Genomic DNA, 16,155 nt, shown 5'->3' on the forward strand with positions numbered 1-16,155 from the left:
TCAGGTCAAGTTGAGGAGCATGCACTAGTGCAGTGTGTTGCCACATCCACCACACAATGAAACACCGTGGTATCCTAACTGGCAACCCCCCAGGCAGACCCACGGTCCAGTCCCACCCTCCATAAATGGCCATCTGCCACAGCCTGGTGTTATGTGGACGTCCCCTTAGCCTGGTCCAGCCACTTGGGTCCTCAGCAATGAGAAGCTGGATCGCCCACAGGGAATCGTGACATTTAGCCATAGTGCCATAACTGATGCTCCCTCACAATGCAGGTAATGTCCTTTATTTGGGACTCCCCTAGCGACCGCTCATTCAACACAAAGTCAAATCAGGGGTTTCCATGGATTTTCTGAAGAGACACAGTACCAAAGGAGTCCAGTCTTCGTTTTAGCTCACTGGATAGTATTCATGTTTTGCAGCCATACAGCAAGACAGGGAGCCCCAGGACACTAAAGACTTAGACTTTCATCCTCTTTCAAAGATATGGGGAGCACCACATACCCCTTTCTTCATAGGAAGAATCACCGGAGACATGAATGTCAGTGAACCACTCAACATGGTCGACATTCTCCCCACAAACTGACACACTACTGATGGCTGTGCCCAAGAAGTCATTAATGACATGGATTTTAGTTTTTATCCAGGACACTTGCAAGCTCAGACACTCAAACTCCTCACTCAGTCTCTCGAGAGCCCCAATCAGAGCCTCCATTGACTCTGCGAAGATCACAGCATTGTCAGCAAAGTCAAGATCAGTGGATCTTTCTTCACTAACAGATGCCTCACAGCTGCTGGACTCCATGACCCTACACAACACCCAGTCCATGCAAGTATTGATCAGAGTAGGAGCAAGAATAAACCCAGAATGTACAAGATCCCAGAATCAACTGGGAAGAATGCAGAGGTTCCCTCTCCACTCTGCACAGCACTCGTAATACCAGTGTACAGGCTGGCCATAATGTCCAGCAATTTTGGGGGGATCCCGCGAAGTCTCAGAATTTCCTACAGGGCGACTCGACCAACTGAGTCAAAAGCTTTATGAAAGTCAACAAAAACTGCAAAGAACCTCTGCCAATGTTCACACTTGTGTTCCACGAGAATCCTCAGTGCCAAGGTGCAGTCAATGATACACTTTTTAGACGTAAAACCAGACTATTCCTGTAGCTGGTAGGCAAGCAAGTGATCACGGATCCTATTAAGCATGATCCTATCAAGGACCTTACTCAGCACTAAAAGCAGTGTTATCCCTCTGTAATTGCCACAATCCAGACGATTACCCTTCCCTTTCCAGAAAAGGTATGCTGTGAAGTCTCAGGATGTCCCACAGGGCAGCTCGATCAACTGAGTCAAATGCTTTATGAAAATTGACAAAAGTTGTACAGAACCTCTGCCAATATTCACGTTTATGCTCAATGAGAACCCTCAGTGCCAGGATGCAGTTGATGGTAGACTTCTTAGGTGTAAAACTAGACTGCTCTCGTCAGTGGTGGGTGAAAAAGTGATCACGGATCCTAGCAAGGACCATACATGGCACTACCTGGCAAGGTTAGCTGGTTACCCCCCTGTAGTTGCCGCAGTCCAGGTGATCACCCTTCCCTTTCCAGATAGAGACAGCAAGTCCCATTTTCCAGTCAGTTGGGATTACACCAGTCTCCCAAATGACAGCAAATTTTGCCCGCAATGCCAGGAGGACAGCCATACCACCAGCCTGGAGAAGTTCATCCCAGAAACCACAGATCCCTGTGCCCTTCCCTACCCCCAGCTGATTCACCATCCATGCATTCTCGATGAGATTGGTTGGTTCACTGCTAATTCGAGGATCAGATTCAAGAACTGAGCACCAGTAATGTCCAGTTTCCTTGCTGGAAGGCAGCACTACATAGCTGTTCAAAGTAGCTGGCCAACTGCAGTGTCATCCATAAGGACTGTTCCATCACCTGCCCAGACTGTGATTCTACAAGGGACAGATTCTGATGTGCATGATGCTTCGATTCCTCTGTAAGAAGGACATGGGTCACTAGACAATCAATGGTGTGTCATCTCACAGATTTCTCTAACAAACACCTCTGTATTCGCCCTCAAAGCTGTCACAGCCCTCCACCTGTTTCCAATACAGACTGGAGTTACCACCAGTTTGTGCATGGTGACTCCTCTCGATAATATCCGGGGTGCTCTGTAAGATGGAACACCTCCTTTCAGGAACACCGGCAACACAAACACAACCCTCAGCAACCTTCAGGGTCACACATCACATTAGAGTCAGCAGTCACACCCGAGTCTGTAAGTTCCTCACACAAACTACGTACAAACTCATCAGAAACAGCCTGATCTTGGAGACTGGCCAAGTCCAGCCTCATTCTATTAGTAGATAGTAGCCTACTGGACCTAAGCTGAATCTTCAGAGTAGCAACAACAAGTCTGTGGTCAGAATTCGCCAACTGGGCACTTCTGTAGACCCTGCAGTTCTGCACGAGCCTCCAGCGTCTGCCTGCGAGGATGTGATCGATCTCCTTCATCACACCACCAGTATTAGCGTATAAAGTCCAACAATGTGACTCAGGGCGTTGGAACCAGGAGTCAGTAATCCGCAGCCCCTGACCTTTCATAAAGTCAAGGAACATGAGGACAGACACAATCCTCATAAGGAGCCCTGTCGGTGCCAGTGGTCGCACTGAAATCACCCATGACAAGGAGAGTGTCAACCACCAAGCGAAGCGAGTAAAATGTCTCTTAACAAGTTACAACAATTGAAACATACAGTGAGACAATAGACAAGACACCCATAGAGTGCCTTAGCCTGAGTCTCATAATGTAGTCATTGAAAGGAGTGACATTGGACACCATTGGGAGGAGCCAATCCGCCACAGCAACAGCTACTCCCTGAGTATGGAAGCCATCGGAACAACCAGACCAATAATAAGTATACTCACCTACAGAGATCTGCCTACTCCCCAGTTTACATACCTCTGAGAGTGCTGCCACTTAAATTTACAAAGCTTCGTCGAGGAAGATGATTATCATGCTGGAGAGACAAGATATTCCATGTACCTATCTGTATGGGCTGCCTCAAACTGGGACCCAAGTGCTGCCATGCAGTGGGCAATGCCTCTGCACCACATCAGTCCCAATTCCCATCAGGCCTGACCTTATTAGCTCTCCAGCGGTTTTGACTCTTCTGGGGATGAGGCTCCCAAAGGCTTTCCCCATCCCCTTAATGCCTACAGCTTTCCTGTGGGTAGCGGCAGCAGAGCTACTCCCGTGGAGAGCAGATATGTGTCATGTCTGCTTGGTCGGAGCTGTCATGAAGTTTTTTTTTTTTTTTTTACAGTGGCTGGAGTGCCAATCCTACCACCAACCCCCAAGTTTTTTAATATGACCATAATGTAGGGTATCACAATATTGCAGTGGTTTGCACTGTCGCCTCACACCTCTGGGACCTGGGTTTGAGTTTCTGTAAGGGTTCTATGTGTCTGTAGTTTGCATGTTTTCCCCATGCTGTTGCGGGGGGTTCTCCAGGTACTTCAGTTCCACCAACAGTCCAGAAACCAGCATAGGCTCTGGACCCCCTGCATCCTTGAAAAGGATAAGCAGCTTCGGAAGATGGATGGATGATCATAATGTTTGTTATTAATGTATATCTCCACTGAAAGTGTATAAATGCAATGCTTTAAGCAGGGGTGGAGGATGAGAACTGATTCTGTTACAAATCACGACTCTTCAAGGTAGTGATTTTAATATAGCCATGCAACGACTTCTAATGATCAGTTTAAACACGGGTTACTGAAATTATGTTGTCCACCTTTGGTACTGTGGGATGGTCTTTGAGCTCTCCAGCAGTAGCTGTAACCAACATAAAGCCACAATTAGCTTAATGTTTTCCATGTTGAACATCTACTTGTGAATTTAGGTTTCATCTGTTTCAAGAAATTTATCAATTTGTTAAATTGCTAACTGAAAATGCTGTAACTAAAAGGCACACGACAAATACATGTACCTTTATAGCCCTTGTCTTAACTTTAAATGTAAGACTTGATGTAGACTCTTCAGCAAAATCTGTGTAAAAATTGCAATACGTATCAAATCGACAAACATATATGGACATCGATTTGGGTGGTCACAGCTGATTTACACCCCTACTTTAAGTCATGGTAAGGTATGTTGCCTGTGAATGTTCTATGAATGATGAGGCTGAAGTTAGCTACTTATTCACAGCTTCCAATTCGTTTGGTTTCTTAATCTCAGCGTCTTATTCTGAGACTGAAGTTAGCTTGTTATTCGCAGCTTCCATAAAGGGGAGTGTTCATGCTGCGTGGCACATGTTGTACAGTTTATACTTAAAAATTCTGAAAAAACTACATACCGTACGAATAATACAGTTAGGCTGTAACACATTTATTTATTTCATATATGTGTTTCGCAAATCTCCCAGTAATGTTAATGGTTGGATTACCCAGGCATAAAGTGATGTTTCTTTTTTGACAGTAAGCTGGTAGCATGTCATAGTGAGCAATTGTACACATACATTTAAATAAGAAGCCACATTTTCAATTGGAATTTGGAGATCGTATTCATCTTGAGCCAGGAAAATGTGAAATGCATTGTACTTGTACACCTCTGGTAGGAAAACACTGAAATTAGCCAAGCCCAGATTGGTTTTGTAGCTGAAAAGAGTTGGAAACATGGCATTTTGATCATTTCAACTGAATAAGAGGCCACATGTCTAGTTGGGGGTCTTATTCATCTTGAGCCAGGCAAATGTGAAACGTGTACTTCATAGCAGGTGCACCATTTTAAGGAATCAATTCAATTACTATTACAAAAGCAATATCACATTATGCCTAGGTATTTTGGGTAATCTGACTATTAAAATTACAGGAAGATTTGTGAAATACATGTGTGCAGTAAATGTGTTACAAATAAACGTGTTACAGCTTAAATGGTTTATTCGTGGGTTATTTTGTATTTTACATGTCTTAATTATAAACTGTACAGCATGTGCCATGTAGCTTTTGTTGTTGCAAACGCTCCCCTCTATGGAAGCTGCAAAGCTAACTCAGAACAAGCCGCTGAGAATGAAAAGCCAAACGATTCACAAGCTGTGAATAAGTAGCTAACTACAGTCAAGAAATTAGACTCTACGAACAACAAGCCAGATGAACTGGAAGCTGCAAATAAGTAGGCAATTTCAGCCTCGTCTATGAATGCATTACAAATGCATTATGAATAAGCAGTTAATATCAAGCTTTACATATTATTTTTACTGTTGCTGTTGATCATTGCGATGATTATGTTGTATAGAATACTTGTATTTATGTATTTTATTGCATGTTTATAGTCCAAAGTAGAGCCAATCAGAAAAGAGCAACTCTAAAACAAAGATGTAAAATGAGAAACAGAAATGCAAAGGATAGTATGTAAGTGAACATTGCACACAGTACAAAGAAGATTTGAAAATAAATGAATAAATCGGTATAATATACATATATCACTAAATAAAACTGTTTGCTGAAAAAATAAATAGCATATATAATATGATAAAAAATGACAGTAAAGCTACAGTGAAGGACAGATATACATTTGCAATATAGACCACCATGAAAAGATTCTGTGAAATCATTTTGGTGCTCTTTTGATGTTGGCATGACAGAGCTAACTGAATTAGAATTTCAGCTTGCAGCAATATTTTATACCTTTTCTTTGCGGAAAAACTGTCATTTTCCATTTCCCCAGCTATTATTTGTCACTTACCTTGAGGTTCTCGACAAGGATGAGAGAAGTTTTTTTTCCAAGACTGAATAAATATTGCTCTAATACTTGCTCATTAAGCTTCCATTTTAACTTTGTCAGGGGAAAAAAAAGATTTTTTTTCTACTAAAAAAGAAAAAAAAAGATTTTTTTTTCACACTAGAAATCCAGTTTTTTCACTACTGTTGAGTAGAAACTTTTTAGGAATTTACTTTTGTGATCGTACCAGGTCTGTCTGATTATAATGTTCCCGCAGACAGGTCACTGTCCCAGAATTTAAAAAAAAAGCAGTAAATTATGCCAGTTGTCTTAAACCCTCTTGTAATGGCTTTAATCCAACACTATATCTTTAGATAAAGTAAAATCCAGTTATAACTAACTTCAAGGGACCTGGCAAAACAGTCCATTATATCCAAAGTCTGTTACTGTATATCCAGAGTTGCTGTATGCCCAGAACACAACTACAGGACGCCATTTACTATTGCCACACCCCAGCAGACACATTTGTGGTATAGATTATTATATTGTACATGTAGTAATCCAGTTTTACCCTAACCCTAACCCTAACCCTAACCCTAACCCTAACCCTAAAAAAAATGGTTTTTGAGGGCTGGATATTTTGTGTGTTTGCCACACAGCTGATTCTTTTTTAAACCTCCACAATGCCTCCTGCTGCTTGCCCATCTGCCCTGGCGCTCACAACATGAAGGCTGGCATCAGAGAGCCCCCCTTTTAAGCTTGCACAGTAGACTCAAACATGCATTGCTGGGAGTGTGAAAGATTATCAGTGCTACTCTTACATCTACTCTCTCAGTTCATGGCGTCTGTCCTTGACTGGCTTTTTTCGCTTGACTTTACTACGTTCCACTCATATCTGCTTTGTTCTCTCTCTCATATTCTATATCTTTATTATTATTAGTCTTCCATGCACCTTTGCGCCGGTCCAAGGTCACAGAGAGCCTACATCCTATCCCAGGAACGCCTTGCACCCATATTCTCCGATAAGCTTTGTGCCTTTAAATCTTTGTGCTGGGAACCTCTACACCAGGCAAGCAGCTAATTGTTTGTCAGGGCTCTCAGCCCTGCATGTGCACTATTACTTATGATACTAAACAGAAATTTTAGAAACAAAATAAAATTACAGTGCATTCAAGACAGACAGCCGGAGAGATGTTACCTACTGAGCTGTCAGGTGCTGAGTCACTTTCTCTCAAAGAATTTAACTTTAAATGCCATTTAAATACCATTTAACCTTTTGTAGAAAAGAGAGACAACAGTGTTTTTTCTCCTTGAGATTATTGCTCTCCCCAGGTCTCTGTCATTTTAAACCTGTTGCTGTGGTGGTAGGGTCCACTACCTCGTGTAGTTCAACGTTAATGGGGACAACTTTCACCCCTTTGTTTTTAATAGTCTTATTTATACACTCCCTTTGTATGAGAGATATTTTCTGCAAAAATTAAAATGAAAATGATAAGAAGAAAATACAATTTCCACTTTGCCATTTAGTTTCCAAAGTCTGTGTGCAAAAATCCTGCAAAAATGAAAATTGAAATGAAATAGCACCATTTGCATTTTAATTTTCCACTCAATGTATGAGTCGGATGTGAAAAATTACAAAATAAGATGAAAAACCTTTTTTGTCTTTTCGTTTTCCAATTTGATTTTTCGTTTCCTACTTTGCTTTTTCATTTTCAAGTTCACTACATGAAAATATATGATAATCGGAGTGGGCGGTGGGGGGACTGCGCTTTCTCAGTCCGTTTGCAGATTCTGCAGATTCACATTTCTTGGCCATGGTTAACCTTGTCGCCCAAATTAATGGCAAAGTCACACTGAGGTACCTCAGTGGTGCCTTGCTAGTCAGCAATATTTCTAATTACAAGTGCACTTCCCTAACCATTAAGCCGTCACTGCCCTATTCCCTGGTAATTTCTCTGGCCCAACAGATGATACTTCAGTGTTAAACAGGTCTTATGTTTTTAAGGGTGTCAGAGCCAAATAGCAAACTGAAGCTAAATTCATATTAGAAAACTCGGCAGTTATTGTTAGTTTCCACCATTTGTTTGTGTCATGCGGCGTTCGTCTGATCCTCACGTGTGCCTCGCTCCCTCGTTAACCTCATGTGGAATCCCGTGTTTACCAGCTGTTTCTTGTTGCTGTCATTAGGTCAATGTATTTAAGACAGCGTTACGTTTGTTTCCTCAGTCCGGTTTTTGAAGTCTAACGGCCGTCTTGTTATGGTCCTTGGTGTTTTCTTAATAAACCCTTGTTCCCTGACTCTCCGTCCCCCTGCTCCTGCTTCCCCAGTATTATGCATAACAGTTTAGTCTTATCAGTTTAGCCTTATCAAATTAAACTTTGTTAATGGATTAGTAATGGAAATGTAATGTATTAAGTATTTATAATGATTATAAGTATATTTTCAAGTTGTATTTTATTTATTTATTGGTTTGTTTGCTTGTTTGTAGCAGTAGAATTGTAAGCTTCACATTTGTACAGCTGTCAAAATCACCATAATTCATAGAAACATGATATGCTGTATAGGTGGGTGTTTTGTTAAAGTGTCCAGTACATGTGTTATGCAGACTGCAGAGATAAATAGGCCATTGTCATAAGTTATATCCTAAATAGTTATGCATTTAGGATCATGTTATCTCTGACGTATTACAAGTAGCCTAAACCCACTGACAGATTAAAAACTTATTGCAGGGTGCTTACATACACATATTTACAAACTAATCACAATTTAGAATCACCAGTTTATTACAGTGTAACTGAAAAAGTTTCCAGTAGAAACCTTGGTAATCACGAGATTTTATAGAAATTACTAATCAGAGTTGATTCAAACCCCAAATTCATTTTGAGGCATCTATACTGTGCCGCTGTTTCCTAAAAAAAAACTATGTTTGCACTGGAATCCTTCTACAGTCTGAAAAAAGTGATATGAATTGCTATCCCTGAACTACAGTGCCTGTAATGTGTGAATGTTTCCCCTGGCTTTGCCTGTGCTTCCTGAAATATGAATTATTGAAGGTGTGTGGTACTGAACAGCCCTGGGAAAGAATATGTAGTATTTCTGTTTTTGTATGTTGTTTTTTATATTCAGTTTTTTCTTTTAGGGGCAGTTGATAGTCAAGAGGTGCATTTTCTGGGTTGGGCTGCAGAGCTGGAAACGTCCAGAAGACTATTGCTCAATGGCGCCCTCTGATGGTTGGATGAAGTCCTTTACATTGGGAATTGTAGATATTATTTTGCTCTGTAAAAACATAGAGGTCTCTGGATGCGGGAAAATGGTGAAGAAATATACCCCAGACCATATTATTTTTTATATTACTCTGATTCAGTTACTATGAAGGAAGGTCTCAGTACTTTCATCGTGTTTAGAAAATATTCTGCTAAAGGTCTAACTCTGTCAGTGAGCTTCAACATGCAATCACAGTTCCTCTCTACCAGTGCACTTTGTCAGTATTTGGTATATGCTGTAAAATTTCTTAGACAATTGCCCCTGACATATGAAAAAAACAGCATTTTTGTGAGTGAGGCACTTATAATCCAGGTACTAACACTTTGGCCTGTTCGGAACTCATTGTCTTATGCTGCTTGCCAACTCGCATACGAAAGTGATTGTCAGACCTCTTTTATAGGTGAAACATAGCATGTTTTGGCTTTGATCCAAATATCGCTCACCTTTGTAGCTGTGTGATATAGTTACTTCAGAGCTAAAGTCCTTTTCTTGTGATGTTTCTATTATTTAGTGGACACTTTCCATAAACATATATGCTGTAGAGTACGTATCAACCAAGAACTCTTGCCATTGGCAAAGATATAACAAGATCATTAAAAAGCCATCTCATTGGCTTGCTGTCTGTTAGACTTTTGTGTTTTGGATTTAGCTTTAGGCCAATAACATCTAAGGCCTCGTTTTTGGCCCAATCAGATTGTTTGTGCATGAGGGTCCTAATATCAGCCCATGTGAATCCGGTGTGTGTGCTTTTAGACTTTATTTATCAAGGTCAGCCCAGGTGGGTGACTGACAGTGTCATCCTCTCTCGGCAGATGTTTAAATAGCACCTGCAAGTCCCACTGGAGACAATTAAATACAGATGAGTCGGGAGGGTAGGACTGTGAGGAAATGTCACATAAGGGTGAAACAACCCTGCTCCTGTAAAATGTGCAGTGATGGACAGAATGTCATACTTGGACGAGGGCACAGTCCAAAACCCATACATTTACATGTATTTGTATGCGAAACATTATAAGGAAGGTAAATTTATTCTAGCGAAACAATGACCATTATAAGTGGCATGTGAATCATGGACATTGAAAAGTATCATGCATAGCAACTTCTTCAGTACTGTATACTCCTCAGTATTCTTCTGTATTGTATACTGTTCTGTTTTTTTTGTATTTTGTCTACTATTAATCAGTATTCCTTTTAAAGCGTTTCTGCTTGGAAAATATATAAACCTTAAATATATACCTTATCCAGATTTTTTTCATCAAATTGTGGGTTTCAACCATGAAATCTTTCCATTGGCAAAAATATAACGAGAGAATTTCTAATATAAATATACTATTATTTGATTTTTTACATTGTTTTGCTTATCTTGTTTATTTGTCACTAAACTGATAGATTTTTTTACTTTCACTTTAGCTTTTCCTTTTGTCTTAATTTACAAAACACGACTCACTATACTATGCCAAAAAAGCATCATACAGTTTTTCAGTTTGTGTAAGTGCCAAGTTTAGATTTTTTGGCATTATTTTATCTTTGGTTCTAGTCCTTCTTGTTCCATGCAAATGTCTGCATTATACTGTGTTTCTGAATGCCGATAGTTTAGCACAGTTTGTTTAAAAGAATCTATAAAATCATATAAAAATTCTAGCTTTCTAGATGCACTCCTTGCCGTTAAAAATACAGGCTTTTTGGGAAATAATACAAATGAAAACCTAACCAAACAAACATGTTACTGTGCTACACTAAACATAAACATGTTGGGGATGAAATCAACTACAGTGTAAGCCAATGAGAGATCCTCATCATACACACATTCCATTGTTTACCATTTACCTATGAGCCAGTTCACATTTTTTTCACACGTAATAGCTGAATTGCTTGTAACTAAAATATAGCAAACATTTTTTGTCATGGGGTGTTGGTCTCTTGTTTTTGCGGGTACCATAACCTCTAAATATTTGTGTATAATAAACATAATTACCACCGTCTGAGATCTATGTTTTTAAACGTATTTGATCTATTATAGCTTATGAAGAGAACTCTGCAGTGATCTCCCTACAATATTATACTACAATATGATAGGACTGTTCCCGTTCTGCTCAGTGATCTACATTTAGAGCAAAAGTCATGTTAGGAGGGAAAATGAGATAGAAAGCTACTGAACTGAGTGCACAGAGTGCTTTCTGGGACAGCACAGTGGGACTGTGTTTAGCACAGTAGCCTCACACCTTTGGAGACCAGGTTTCAGTTCCTGTGTGTGTGCAGTTTGCACGTTCTCCCTGCCATTGTGAGGTTTCCTCTGGGTTCTCCAGTTTCCCCAGTACAGTCCAAAAATATGCTAAGGTAGGTGGTATGTGTGGCCAGCACTGGGTTGGCACCGTCTTGGGTTAGTCCCTGCCTTGTGCCTGTTGTTTCTGGGATGGCCTCCAGACCCCTGTGACCCTGTGCTGTGTATGGAAGACGAACAAACCATACTGCTATGTACCGTAGCTTGTCTGGTCTGTGTGTGTGGTTCTGGGTTGCTCTTTGTGTTGCAGGTCACTCCGTTGGTGCGGATTGATGATGTCTGGGGCAGAGATTTCCTTTATAAGGAGAAGGAACGAACTGAACAGCGTCTTTCAGCATGGCATCTGGCGTCCGAGTTCGAACCTCGTTTTTATGCTCTCTGTAAATCCCTGCAGACGCTTCTTCGTTACATTGATTTATCGCTGCCTTGATGCCTGACGATGGTACACGTTTGCACTGTGATGACTTAAGTGCGAGGGCTGTTATCCTTAATCCTCAATGATGAATTGCTCGCTGTGGTAACCGGGATATTGGTACCTGACTCCTAAGGTGGTGGGGGTCAGTTTAGAATGTGCACACATGTACATTTACTACACGTAGTAGCCTAATACTGCCTGTCTAGTCACATCAGTTTAGGCGCGGGCGTTACCTTTGTATTTTGGTTACGACAGAGTAGTTCTTCTATGGGGATTACATGGATAGTTTACCCTTTTGCTTATTTCTGGTCTTTGACGCCGGCAATAGCCTCTCGCCGGTCAGGTATTGATTTTGCCCTTGTCATTCGTTATTTTACTAGTCAGCCGCATTAATAAAAGCACTGCTTTATATTTTATCTTACGTTTTGGTGTCTGTGGCGTTTTTGGGCCTAACCCAAAGTAATAACAATGCTAATCCTAGACCTAGACCTGGGATTATAACACAGACTCTTTTCTTTGTATACTACGTCCAGTTCATCCAAGCATACATCAATTGTGAGGCAACAGTGTTTGCTTCTAGTTCAGAGATGTAATTAGACCTTAATGTCATTCAGTGCATAAAGCCAAAATATGCTCTTCTTGGCCCTTCAGAGTAAACACTGCAAACACACCGAGCTAGGGGATACGGAATACTGCCAGTGAATGGGGCAGACCCGGGATCAGTAGAGCCGATTAGGCCATCCCACCAGCACACTGCTTTGCTGTACAAATAAAAGGAAAAACTTTGATGGGAATCTCTCTGCACCCATTCTTCATGACCTGCCTCAGTTGCATCTGGGAGAGAAAAGCGATGATGGGTAGCAGTCATGAATCCCCAAAGCTGACTAGTGGGCTTTCAGAACATTAGTGTACTCCATCATGTCTGACTCCTATGAAGTGAGGTTTGTAAATGTGTTTTTATTGTGGGTTCATGCACTAAAAGCTCTTCAACGGCTTCCCAACTTTCCTTGGAAATGAATCTTTTCAGCTGAATTTTGGGGGAGTTACAGGTTACTTGTGCAAATATAAAAAAATCCATCCATCCATCCATTTTCCAAACTGCTTATCCTACTGGGTCGCGGGAGGTCCGGAGCCTATCCCGGAAGCAATGGGCACGAGGCAGGGATATAAAAAATGATTTTTGTAAATTTATTGCAACTTTCCTGTGCTTGTTTTTCACACCCATTTAGATCCATTGTCAAAGTGATGACTTAAGTTTTAATCAGGTCTAATTTTTGTGCTGCAAAGATGCTGCTGATGGTATTATTCACTGTGTGGTTCACACAATTTTCAAACCAATACATATCTTGACAGTTGGCTGAGATATACTGACATTCATATAATGTATCTGATATGCAGGGCGACAACCTGAATACTACTATAAGAAATAAAAAGGTACTCATAACTTCAGTAGACCTGTTCAATAGGTGATTCTATGATTTTTTTGAAGGTAGTAGGGATAAGAGCTGTAATTCATGCAGAGCTTATCATTAGCAGTGATTAGGCCACTAGAGATTTTGCCCCCATGAAAGCCTATGATATTGGACCCCCAAGCAAGACCAATCCTATAACTTTTATAGATGCCCTCTCACTCAGAGGCCCTTTGAATCATACTAATGTTAATAGATAATAAACTGTAAAAGCATAATACATACATGACTTCATGTACTATTCAGTGCTAATATCATTTGCATTATGTTGCTCATTTATTAATGATTAATTTATTCATTTCAGCTAGGGGCACTGGTAAATTCAGTTTTTCATTTATATATACAGTGTATATATGTGTGCGTGTGTGTGTGTGCGTTGGATGATTATATGACATATAACAAAAACATTACCCGCGCGTTTGCAAGTGGGTGCAGATCACTTTTCGGCTGGGGAAACCAATGTGCTCGTGCGTGAGGTGAAAAGGCATGAGCACGTCATTTACGGGAGCAGCACTGTTCCACCGAAACCTTTTGTGGTGAAGCAGGTACTGTATGGGATGAGGTAGCAGTGAGTGTGTCTTCGTTTACTGGCATCACCAGATCATCTGAGCAGTGCCGAAAGCAGTATGATGATGTTTAGGGATGGGGAAGCTCACTGCTGAACAAGAGCAGCGGCTAGGAACCCGGACTTAATTATGCTTGTATGTATGTGTTTTATTTTAATTTTGGGTCCGGTGTTCCCAAGACATGGGGCGGCATGGTGGTGCAGTGGTTAGCACTGTTGCCTCACACCTCTGGGACCCGGGTTTGAGTCTCCACCTGGGTTACATGTGTGTGGAGTTCGCATGTTCTCCCCATGTCGTCGTGGGGTTTCCTCCTGGTACTCTGGTTTCCCCCCACAGTCCAAAAATATTCTGAGGCTAATTAGAGTTACTGAATGGTGTGTGAGTGTGCCCTGCAACACTCACAATAAAATGGAATAGGGCTGTTTTTTTTCTACAACTCACAACTTAGATTCCTTATAGGCCATGCTGTTTTCTCCTTGCCCACGCTGCTGCCGGCGTACTCTCCTTTGTTGGCATCGGCACATGCAATTCAGCATCACATCTTCTGAAGTCCTCTGCATCCTCAATTATGTCGAACGGCCTTCCATCATGTATCGCAATGTTACGCAACATACAACATGTGACAAAGAATGCTCCGACCTTCTGGGGGCAGTACTGTAATGTTCTACCTGACTTATCTAAATATCTGAAAGGCATTTTCAGCAATCGAAATATCCTGTCAATGACAGTACGTGACCGTGCACATTGCGCCCCTGACTTTAGATGTGGTGTTTGGTCAAAAGCGCAATTACCTTGCATTGTATTTAAATAGCAACGCGCCGATGATGTGCCCGGCCACACGTCATTTAAAAAAGATCACTCCAACTGGCAGAAAATGGACGCAAAATCACTTACTATTTTAACAACGTACATACATAGCATGAAAATCATCAATTTGCGGGTACAAAACTAGCAAAACCACTTTGTGTCGCGCTTTGTGCAGGTGGAAAATAGAGCCTTGTATTCTCCACACAGGCAGTATAACAACGCACCTGCTCCCTCATTTTCATTTTTCACTGTCATGTAATTCTTGGGAGTGCAAACAAGTAATAATGAAATTATGACTGCAAGCAATTTGCATATATTTCAAATTAAGTTTGTGTTTTTCCTGTGAAATTTATTCCATGGTTATCCCTGGAACTGAAAAAGGTCATGTGTAAGAAGATAGGTGTTGGCTGTGTATTGCTTTATCCTCCATTTGATTTTCAAAATGCACACACACTCATTACTGAAATCTTTTGGATGGATCCTTAGGGCTTGGCATTCAGTAAGACACATTAGATGCAGGAACAAACAGCAAATAATTTAAACAATTTTTAAAAATAGTTTTTTGGGGAATCTCTTTTCCATTTGATTTTGAAGAATAAACTATAAGTGATTATACACTTATTAAAATCCAACCATTTTTCTCTGGACATGTTGATGTTTCATAAACAACTATTAAACTGTATAATAAAGAGTGCTCCTTAAAATCATATTGTGCAACCACAGACATCATAATGTTCACATGCACTCTAAGTCCACAGGAAAATTAGACATGTGGCCTGCATACCACACAAAGGTATGTTGGTGAACCATAATAAGCTTGCATTTGCATTTCTGTAAATATTGCATTATGCTTTATTTGTATTAAATTAAAAATATATTTTTTGACACAGTCAAGTAGCAAAAATTTTAGAAAATTATTTAAATGCTGCTGATTGGGAAGGTGGGAGTAGATGGGTGTGGGAAGTTGGAGGGGTGTTAGAGAAAGTAGCAAGGGGACTGGAAACAGTACCCCTAAAAAAATTTATTCTGCTGTGAACTATGAATCTTCCCCTAGTTAGTCAGTTCCCTTAAACAGTGCTAAGCATAACATATCCTCACAAAAGTACTCAAGAAAAATTATCTGTAGTTGTCAGCAATGTCAGTTAGCTAACAGACTAGATGTAATGGGATAGAGTGATTATTTATGATAATGCACATAATTATAAATTAGAAGTTGCTTGAATGGTCCAGTTTACTGATGAGGAGTGTCTAATCTTGAGCCTACGTAAAAATAAAAATAAATATATTTATTCATGTAGCTGAAAAAATGTAGTGGGAGACAAATTTAAATTTAAGAATGTGATGCCAATCACTAACCAAAAGCCAGATTGATAACATAGGTGCTGCCAGTACCTACATAAAGTCTTGTATATGTACTTCACTGCATTCAAGGCATGGATCAAAGCTCAGGTGCTACCAGTACAGAGGGAAGAGGAACAGAAACAGGCAAAGCACAAAGTGAAACAGCTTTTAAAAACAGACAGGAAAGAATCTATAAGCAAACCGCTAAAATTATAAGGACACACAGGATGTGTAATTTGTGCTTGTGTAGCTGAGGGGTAGGAAACTACTACTAAAATTACAGATA

This window comes from Brienomyrus brachyistius, chromosome 1 (assembly GCF_023856365.1).
Source record: "Brienomyrus brachyistius isolate T26 chromosome 1, BBRACH_0.4, whole genome shotgun sequence".
Classification (NCBI taxonomy): Eukaryota; Metazoa; Chordata; class Actinopteri; order Osteoglossiformes; family Mormyridae; genus Brienomyrus; species Brienomyrus brachyistius.